Source organism: Amblyomma americanum, chromosome 8 (assembly GCF_052857255.1).
Source record: "Amblyomma americanum isolate KBUSLIRL-KWMA chromosome 8, ASM5285725v1, whole genome shotgun sequence".
Classification (NCBI taxonomy): domain Eukaryota; kingdom Metazoa; phylum Arthropoda; class Arachnida; order Ixodida; family Ixodidae; genus Amblyomma; species Amblyomma americanum.
The window spans coordinates 41,253,559-41,264,485 of NC_135504.1; the positions used below are offsets into that span (position 1 = coordinate 41,253,559).

Here is a 10,927-nt window from a genome sequence, read left to right on the forward strand (position 1 = left end):
GAGCGCTTGGAAACAGCTGGTAGTGCTGTGAGCCCGATGGATTCGTATCTGCTGGATTCTGACGGCGTCCTACTGAGGTATATCCCCTCCGAGAACGACACAAACGAGGCGTTCAAGGTGGTGATACCACGAGCATTGACAGCAGCTCTGTTACACTACTTTCACGACTCGTGCATCGCTGGGCATGCAAGCGGCCTCAAGACTTACACTAAGTTGTGTCGCTTTGCTACCTGGCTTGGCATGAGAAGGGACGTAATAGTTGAGTTGAGTTGAGTGGTTGTAAACTACCGGTGGGATTAGCCTTGCAGTTGCTGCCAGCAATTGCTCCACCGTAGCGACACTTCAATAGAAATCACAGAAACACTGTCCGAAAAACCCCAAATAGACACTCCTGAGGTCACCATGTGGAGGCCAAATCCGTGTCCTGCAGGTAAAGTAGAAGAAGGCGAGAAGCATCCCTTCTACTCGACTTGCTCCCGCGCGGGAAAACAATGTCCTGAAGAGAACTGTGAGGAACTCCTGCCTTCTTGAGGGATCCGAATAACACAGCCCAATACGCTACGCCCGCTCGTGCCATGTGTGCCAAAGTGTGAAGCCCCGAGGCGGACGACCACCCGGCCTCATGCACCCGATTAACAGCCAGACTCCCTGGAAAATCGCGGCATGTGACATCATGGGACCGTTTCCTATGACACCGAGTAGGAGCAAGTTCTTGCTGGTGGTCACGGATCACTTCAGCAAGTGGGTTGAACTTTTCCCCCTTAGAAAGCTGACGGCACGAGTGATCATGGAGAAGCTGATGGATGTACTCACCAGGTTCGGTTTCCCAGAGCAGCTGATAACGGACAACGCGTCCTAGTTCACTGCGAAGGTGTTCGTTGATTTGTGCGCTGCACGCGGCATTAAGCACAAGAAAACGACCACCAATTATGCTCAGTCGAACCCCACGGAACGAGTCAATCGCAACGTTAAGCACATGCTTGTCGCGCACTCTATGAGAGGCATAATGATTGGGACTCCTATCTGCCGGAGATCGCGTTTGCTTTGCGCTCTACCGTTAACCGCTCGACTGGGTATGCGCCGTCTTCTCTTAATCTGGGTAGAGAGCTGCTAAATCCGATGGACCGGATTCTTTCGGACAGGAGGAAGACGCCAGTCGCTTCGTCAGCACGAGCTGAGTACGCGACGCAGCTGCGCGCTAAGATGACAGAGGCCTTACGCAAGGCTCGCCGCAACCTGGGCACTGCTAGGGCGCAGCAGAAAGCACAGTACAACCGCTCGTACCGGGATGTTCACTACGAAGTGGGCGATATGGTGCTTCGACTCCAGTACGTTCTCAGCGACGCTAGCAAACAGTTTGCGGCCTCGTTGGCGCCGAAATGGATCGGGCCGTTCCGCGTGCGAGAGAAACTTTCCTCGCTCGTTTACAGGCTCGAGGACTTGCGGTCGAAACCGACAGGCGGACCGGTGCACGTATGCGACCTGAAACGTTACGTGCAGCGAGATGAGTGGGTAGAGGACACAGCCCGACCCGCGCCGCAGTCGGATAACGAGCGCTGCGATCAGCCGGGAGAACCCCGCGTACCGCTATACCTTGCGCCATAGGCAGAAACAGAATCTGCCTGTGCAGCCTAGACCGAGGGCGCGAGCCGGCAGGCAGTCTCGTTAGATGCATGAACGTACGGGCCGCTCATGCCGATCAGTGTCACGCAAGGCTCATCATCATCATAATCATCATCATCAGCCTTACTACACCCACTGCAGGGCAAAAGCCTCTCCCATGTCTCTCCAATTAACCCTGTCCTTTGCCAGCTGCATTCGCCCTTTGCCTGCAAACTTCTTAATCTCATCCGCCCACCTAACCTTCTCCCGCCCCCTGCTACGCTTACTTTCTCTTGGAATTCATTCCGTCGCCCTTAAAAACCAGCGGTTATGTTGCCTTCGCATTACATGCCCTGCTCAAGCCAATTTCTTACTCTTGATTTCGACTAGGATGTCATTAACCAGCGTTTGTTCCCTCACCCACTTTGCCCGCTTCCGGTCTCTTAACGTTACACCTATCATTTTTCTTTACATGGCTCGCTGCGTTGTCCTTAACTTAAGCTGAACTCTTTTCGTTAGCCTCCACGTTTCTGCCCCGTAGGTGAGTACCGGTAAGATAAAGCTGTTATACAATTTTCTCTTGAGGGAAATTGGTAAACTGCCACTCATCTGCGAGAGCCAGCCATATGCGCTCCACCCCATTCTTATCCTTCTAGTTATCTCCCTCTCATGATCCGGATCAGCGGTCACTGCCTGCCCTAAGTAGACGTATTCCTTCACAACTTCCAGGCTCTCGCTGCCAATTGTGAACGACTGTTCCCTTGCTAGACTGTTGAACATTACCTTCGTTTTCTACATGTTAATTTTTAGACAGAGCGTTCTGCACTGCCTGTCTAACTCACTGATCATGGTTTGCAGTTCACCTCCTGAGTGACTCAGCAAGGCAATGTCATCTGCGAATCGCAGATTATTTAGGTACTCTCCATTTACTCCTATTCAAAACTGTTCCTAATGCAGGCCTCGGAATACCTCCTGTAAACAGGCGGTGAATAGCATTGGCGAGATCGTGTCTCCTTGCCCGACGCCCTTCCTTATTGAAATTTTATTGCTGACTTTATGGAGGACCATAGTAGCCGTGCAGTTGCTATATATATCTTTCAGTATTTTGACATAAGACTCTTCTACCTCTTGATTACGCAATGCCTGTATGACTGCTGAGGTTTCCACTGAGTCGAATGCTTTCTCGTAATCAATGAAGGCTATATATAGAGGCTGGTTATATTTTGCGCATTTCTCTATCACCTGATTGATAGTGTGAATATGATCTATTGTGGAATATCCTTTGCGAAAGCCTGTCTGATCATTTGGTTGATTAAAGTCTAAGGTTGCCGTAACTTTATTAGCAATTACCTTACACGCAAGACTGACTTGCGTTAACTCTCATGACTGTCGTGAGGGTCGAACAGCTACGTAGCACGCGTTGGTTACGTCTGTGTCGACCTTTCCCTGACGCAGATGGGGAAGCAGGCACAGTCCAAGTGCCGGCGGTCACCCTCGACGTCCGGCCGAAGCCGAAATCACCCCTCGCCGCATCGCCGTCAGCCGGCGGCCACCCCACCGGGCCGCGAGCGTGCTGGCCCCCGCGGCACTTGGACCCCTTCTTCGGGCAGTCGCCGCGCCGCCGCCAGGCTACCCCCGCCACCTTGGGAGACTCGCCGGCTGGCCCGCCACTCTGCCAGCGCCCGTCGTTCACCCCACCGGCCCGAGGCCCGGAGCCACCAGCAGCGCAGGCCCCGCGCCAGCCTCCCCGGGACGTGGTCACGTGGTCGTACCAAGCCCGTACGGACGTGCCGGTGGGCTACGTCTCGTGGCGGCCGTGAAAGCGGCAGGAGAGGACGAAGAGGCTCACGCCCCCGGCCAGGCTGTTTAACTTCTTCCGGGGGCGCACCGTCGCCGACGCGGGCCAGCGGGTCCAGGGCGCGTCCCTGCCCCTGCCCCCGGGAGCCGTGCTGTGCCCGTGTGGGGCCGTGATGCTACACGAGAAGACACACAAGGCGGGGGACCTGCACGACCGGAGGACGCGCGGGGCCACGACGCGGGACGATGTACATCGAGCGGCGGCCACTCACAGCGCCGCGGCCCGTCATATGCTGGCGCGAGCGGGCCGCGATGCCGAGTTCGCAGATTGGCTCCTACAGGTCGCCGCCCGCCACGCCTGCGGCCCGTCTGATCCGAACCTTGGCTCGCAGTCCTCGGCCGCGGTAGCTCCTCCGTTTTCGGCAGCGGCGCCTCCTGCCCCGAGTGACGAGGCCCAGGACCCGGACCCCAAGCTGCCGGCCCCTGCGCTGGCGGCTGCGGAACTGCCGGCGCCCGACAAAGAAGCAGGGGCGACGACCGCGGGGGGGGGGGGCGGGGGGGAGGGGAGGGGCCAAAAATGGACCTGGACCTGTGGTCCTCTGAAATCGAGTAAAGCTGTTTGTGCCTGCTTCTGTGTTCTGGAGGCTTCGTAAGTAGTGGAGGATGTGGGATACACTGGTATCCCCTCCTTATCCCCCGCGCCAGCGGCGAACGGGATCAGCGGCGAACGCGCTGGCCACCAGGAATGTGGAGAGAAGGTACCCCTGCGGCTCTGCTCATTTCCGCCCCAGCACTGACGTGACGTCACGGCAGCGCGCTGCCTTCTGCGGAGAGGGTAGCATGCCTAAGCTTAACGGCAACGATTTGCTGCTAGGGAGGCAATGACCGAGGGGACAAAAGGGGAGAACGCGCGGCGGGAAGGAACTCTCGCTGCCGAACCTGACCTAAGTGCCCCAAGGGACCCCTTCCGCTCTGTCCGGCCACCGAACACCAACGACAGACAACGTCAACGACCTGGTGAGCTGCTGGACACCTATTTTACTGATATAACATGCTTCCGCAGTGTGCTTTACCTGGCGTTAGGATATTAAACTATTTCCTAGCGCGACCTGCCGTTGACAATTTCGTCCGGACCTGCCGTGGCTGCGACTATGCGCCACGGTTTGGGGAAACGTGTTGCGTACTTGAGTAACGTCTGGGTGTAGCTGGCACGGAAGCTCGCCTTCCCGGCTGGCTGGACGCAGAGTGACCCCATACAGGGCAGGCGAATCGCGCCCCCTCCGGGAGCTGCTATTGGTTGCGCGCATAAATTTAATTGCGTTGCAGTTATTATTCCTACAACGAACCCTAGATTTGTTAATTATCGTCAGAAATTATTTTTGTTGGGCATTTCTTCATGCCACGATTCATCGCGTAGTAAAAGCGAACTGTAGCACATTTTATTCACACCTACGGAAGCGATACAGTTTGAGAAGGCGGCCTGAAAAGTGCAACAGTAAAGGTAATGGCTCGGTGTCCCCGATATGTCCCCATTATCATGAAATGAAAATGAAAATTGGTTTTGGGGAAAGGAAATAGCGCGGTATCTGTCTCACATATCGGCTGACACCTCAACCGCATCGTAAGAGAAGCGGGAAGGGGGGGCCTGAGAGAAGAAAAGAACAAAGAGGTGCCGTAGTGGAGGGCTCCGGAATAATTTCGAACAACTGGGGATCTTTAACGCTCACTGACATCGCACAGCACACGGGCGCCTTAGCATTTCGCCTCCATCGAAACGCAGCCGCCGCGGTGGGGTTCGAATACCGGAACTCCTCATCAGTAGCCAAGCGCCCTAACCACTGAGCCACCGCGGCGGGCAAGGTTTTCCGTTTTTGGTACCCACACATATCTAGCATTCTATTTGTGTGCGCTCCAGCCCCTCAGGCTGTTTGTTACCTCTGTTTCAACTGTATTGAGGCGAGTCATGATTGAGCCCGGTGGCCAACCAACACGGCTATCTAAAAAAAGCAAGCAATCTGCAAAAGTGATTGAAGAATAATTGCTCCCCGTAGTAACGATATTTATCATTTCAGCGGAAGCTGGCAATTATAGGACAAACACGAGCGCCAGTGTTGCTTTCCGTTAAAATCTTGCATAGCGATAATAATAATAATAATACTTGGTTTTTTGTGCGGAAAGGAAATGGCACAGTATCTGTCTCATATATCGTTGGACACCTGAACCGCGCCGTAAGGAAGGGATAAAGGAGGGAGTGAAAGAAAGGAAGAAACAGGTGCCGTAGTGGAGGGCTCCGGAATAATTTTGACCACATGGGGATATTTAACGTGCACCGACCCCTTCCCTTACAGCGCAGTTCCGGTCTCCGCCGAGATGCGACATACTGCGCCATTTTCTTTTCCCAACGGCCAATTTAATTTTAATTTATTTTATTCTTACTGTGCATAATTTAGTATTTTTAAATGTTAACTAGAGCTGGTGAGATACTGGAAGTAGTCCAGGACTACATCGTGCACAAAAAACTGCAACGCATAAGCTCTGGCAGCAGCCCAGTTCATGTAACAGTGCGAGCTCGCCCTTAGCTGCTAAAAATAGATGCATTTAGCGATCAGTGCAAAGAAAAATGAAGACAGAATGGATGTGCTAGCCGCATGCTGTGTATGAAGGCACCCTGATTTAATATAAAGCGAAAACCTCAGTTGGGTCAATCCTGTCCTGTTGCCAGAGATACTGAGCGCGATACTTCTAAGCCCAAGACCCACCGCAGATTCATGATGCGCAAAAGAAGTGAGCTCCATAATACTAATGAGAGTGAGTACGTTTCGTCATAACTTATACATTATGAAGTGCCCATATCCCCAGCTGTAAAAACAGACTACAGCAGATGTATTGTGAAAGCATTCAACGGCAACAGATCTGACTTATGCTTGCCGGATCATCATCAGAGAAAAAATAGTGAGAAACTCCCTAAGGAAACGGGATAACGAAATAAGCCCTCTGACGTCCTATGAGCGCTCCTGTGAAGAAGTCCTCAGGGCGCTGTTCAGCGTTTTTCATTCACCTGGAATTCAAGTTCCTAACGAAAAGACGAAACTGAATTTAAGTCAATCTCCACCGCCAATGGATAGCCACATGACAGTAGAGTCCTCAAAGGGCAGAAATAGAGGAACAGAGCAATATCTGAACTCTTTTATCATTAAGCGGAACGAAACACTGCTGAATTAACATAGGACGGAAATATTGTGCGGCGTAGGGTGAACCGGCCGTCCGATAAAGGGGCAGATTGAGAGGTAAGACACATGAATAAGAACTGTACTGTACTTCACCCTTCATCCAGAAATTCGCGGCCCAAAAGCGGACCTGGATGACATCAATGTAGACTGCACAGAGAAAGATCCCCCCTCCCCACCTCTTCTCTGGCCCATACAGCACTCATGACCCGGGGCCACCTTTGGGGCAATATAACTAAGGATGTGCATAGCGAGCAGTTTTAGACTGTAGACTTTGGCGCCCTTTAAAACAGAGGAAGCACCTTCAGCACCGATCGCTATGACAGCAAAAGTCCTCTGCGCTATAAAATAAAAATAACGTGGAAAAGCAGTGGGTCCTTTTTAGAAGAGATGAATATTACGGGGAGACATTACTGACAACGTTTGCGATTATATTATAAGTTGCATTATTAATCCACTCCAACTGCGTAATTCAGATTTGTAGGTGCACGGAGCGCTATCCTATATATTGCTTCTTAAGAAGAAGAAACAAAGCCGTTTGCTTCCTTTAACTAGGGGAACATCAAAACAGCTACACATTTCGCCTAATGACTGGCGGAATGTCATGTATTCCATAGATCATAGGAACTAGCGCCTCAGAGTGTAGTTGTTTTTATTTGATTTCCGAGTCTCCAGTCGTACCGAGCAACTAGTAGTAATCTTACGCGCTAAGAGTTTTTCTCAAGCACTTCCCTTTCCTTATCAGGTGAGTGCGCCTCCGCTTACCGGACTCCGTGAGTGGCCTCCGTTGTCGGCGATTGCCCAAGCGCTTCCTTTTATGTGACTCTCTGCTTGAAGGCAGGCAATTCGAAAGCAACCATGAGAGTGTCGAGTGTCTTCCTACTTCTCCTGACGTTTTCTGTGACCGCCGGCTCTTTGCTGGGGAAGCGCAATTTTACTGAATCCCTTGGAAGTGACAAGAAAAAGATCTGGGCCTTACTTGTTGCTGGGTCTAATGGCTATGAGAACTATCGCCACCAAGCAGACATCTGCCATGCCTACCAAGTGCTGCGCAATCATGGTGTCCCGAAAGAGCGCATCGTTGTCATGATGTACGACGACATTGCCTACGACGAATCAAACCCGAAGCCTGGAAAAATATACAATCATCCCTATGGACGGAACGTGTACAAGGGAGTTCCGAAGGACTACATCGGAGATATGGTGACGCCGGAAAACTTCCTTGACGTACTTCAAGGGATTGAGGTGAGCGGTGGTAGCGGCAAAGTTATCGCCAGCGGCCCTGAGGACCACATATTTGTCTATTTCTCAGGGCACGGGAGCACACGTCTACTGGTATTCCCGAATAATAAGTTGCTCTTAGCCAGTGAATTCATTGATAAAATCGAAGATATGCATGATGGCTGGAGTTTTTCCGCTATGGTAATTTATATCGAAGCTTGTAAGTCAGGATCCATGTTCGATGGGATCCTTCCCACAGACCTCAATGTATACGCCACGACGGGAGCTAATTATAGCCAGAATTCTTATGCCTGCTACTATGACTCTTACATAAAGGCATACTTAGGAGACGAGTACAGCATTCATTGGATGGAGGACTCTGACAGCATAGGTCCTCTGAGAAGAATCAGTCTTGGTGACCAGTTCGAATTTGTGGCCCAACAAACTGAAAGAAGCTCGGTTACGATGTACGGCGACGACAGAATGGAGAATGCTCCTTTAAGCGACTTTCAAGGCGATAAGAAGGCGAGGCCTATCATTGTTCCCAAAGTGCCATGCAGGCGCACTTCAAACCGCGATGTGCCCGTTGCCATTTTAACGCTTGAACTGGAGAGTACCAAAGATCCGGCAAGAAGGACAATTTTGGAGGAAAAACTCAAGGAAACAATGGATAACAGGGAGTTTGTGGACAAGAAAGTCGCTGAGCTCGCTATGTTCATCGCTGGAGGGAACGAAGATATCGCCAAATCGCTGCTGTCGTCTGAAAGAAAGGTGAAAAACTTTGAATGCTACGAAGACGCAGTGCTGTACTTCAACGTGAAGTGCTTCGACCTGTCCTCGAACCCTTATGTTCTCGAGCACCTCCGCATCTTTGTCAACGCATGCGAGTTCGGTTATATGGTGGAAGTTATCACTCATGCTATGGACGCTATCTGCTCTCACCCAAGCATAAAAGGCACAGTTTAACAGATATGAACACGTCTTTTGGAAGAACTTGTTCCTCATTCCTATGCATAATGTGAACAAAGTGGGGCAATGAAAAGACCAGAAATACTGATTACAACAGTGGACAAGAATATTTTTCAGCAAAGTAGGAAACTGTGGTGATGGGTTTTCGATTGGATGTTTTCGTCAGCGTGATTTACCCTTGTATTGATCGTTTGTTTCTGACAACGTTTTAACTTTTTCTTGGGGTGTTTGTTTGTGCTAGTCTGCAATAAATGTGACTACAACGGTTAACTTCACAGGACTCAGAGAGTCCACGAATGGAAGAGAGACCTAAGAAAACTGGCAAGTTCTTGCTGTGCTCTGCATTCAACCTTATTTGAGCTGTTTCATTCAGGCAAAAGCCTTTAATGGCTCATGCTCCATCCGTCCGTTGCGCTCTTGCGCCTATGGCCTCCGAGAGCACCCACGCGCTGGCGCGGTCGGGTGATTTCGGCGGCCATGTTGCGCCATTGGCAGTTCACTGCGCATGCGCGAGGTGGCACCAGCGGCCCCTTTTTTGCCCCTCAGCTGTCCACCGAGTCGGGTGGCGAGCAACCTACCTACTGGCGCTCGCTTGTATGGAGTCTCAGAATGCGGGCAAACGCAAGTACTTAACATCTAAACAACACATCAGTGACACAAGCAGCAACACTGCGCTAAAGGCTTCGCCTCACCGCACTTTACGTCATCAAAGTACCGCCTTGCATTTTTTATACTTTTAGAATGATTACTCATTAAATGGGGCAATACTGGACTGATAATGAGGTTGTAATAATCATCGAATGTGCTCAGACTTTCCAGGAAGGTTAGCACTGGTGTTGCGCCAAATTTAGTGTTGGCGTCCTCTTGGGTTAAGTGCTGACGATCATTTATTTATCTGAGCTACTGGTGGTTCAGCGGAGGTCCTGCATAGGTAGGTAGGAAAAACTTTATTGAAAATGCCGGCAACCGACGGTTTGACGCGTCGTGACGTTGGCCAAGCGTCGACCCGGGGTTATGCCCTCCTCTGCACTACCCCCGTTCGGCCCGTTTGTGGTGGGTCGTGAGGCTTGTGCTTTTCGAGCGCACCCCGGGCCTGCTGGACGGCCCATAGTTGAATGTCCTTGTCTGCAGACTGCACTGCACTTTGAAGTTCGGGCGGGTATATCCTGGAGGTAGCCTCGGTCGGGAACCTGGCACAGTCCCACATGATGTGCCATTGGTCCGCCGGACCAGCTGCACAAACATTGCACACATCGCTCGGATAGAGTTCTGGGTGATGTACGTGTAACACTGCCGGGGCGAGGAGTGACCCGGTCTGTATCTGTCTTAGGATGACGGCCTCCGCCCGACTGAGTGCCGGGTGGGGAGGCGGCATTGTCCGTCGAGCTAGGCGGTAACACATGGTAACTTCGCCATAACTGGTTACGCGGTCCTTGGTTTCGAACCACCACACGGAACGGTCACTCTCGGGGGCGCGGAGGGTAAGCGCTCGCGCCGCCGAATGGGCCGTCTCGTTGTGGTTCGGCGAGGATGCACACTCGCCCGCGTGCGCCGGGAACCACTTGATACATTTCGAATGTGTTCGTTGTGGGTTACTACGGTTTAGGCTTTAAAGACTCTTTACATGCAAATCTAGTCCTTCACATAGGCGAGTTGAAGCTCCTTGCACAATTACTAGATCGGGTGACCGAAAAACGCGGCCAAGAAAATAATAAATACGACTGCAGGCTGAGAGGCGAAGTTTTAGTCAGCGTCCTTGTCAGAGCCCTTTTGTATTTTGTATCCGTTTTCGCCGATGAAGGCGACAAAAACGCAACTAAAAACACACAGCGCGGTGAAAAGGCACAAGGTATTTATTCTAACTCGGCGTCTGACTAGAGCACTTGCAACGCGGTATTCCAAAGGAGCAATTTTAAAGCGATAGCTTCAAGGCTTCAGTCCAGCGTAATATGCGCTGTTTGCATTGTCATGAAACCAACATCACGTCGGCGTTGTGTGAACAAAGGCAAGTCACGAAGGCATTCTGTCGTGAACTCCAAGTCAAGCGTAGGTGTCTAGAAGTGTATCATATCCTCTTTGCTTGATGTGGCATATATAGTGGGGGCGGCATG

General features: G+C 51.5%; 1 pseudogene; it reads left to right on the forward strand.

The window, feature by feature from the left end:
• Window positions 1-7,451: 7,451 nt before the first annotated feature.
• Window positions 7,452-9,352, forward strand: LOC144100243 (legumain pseudogene; annotated as a pseudogene).
• Window positions 9,353-10,927: the final 1,575 nt, after the last annotated feature.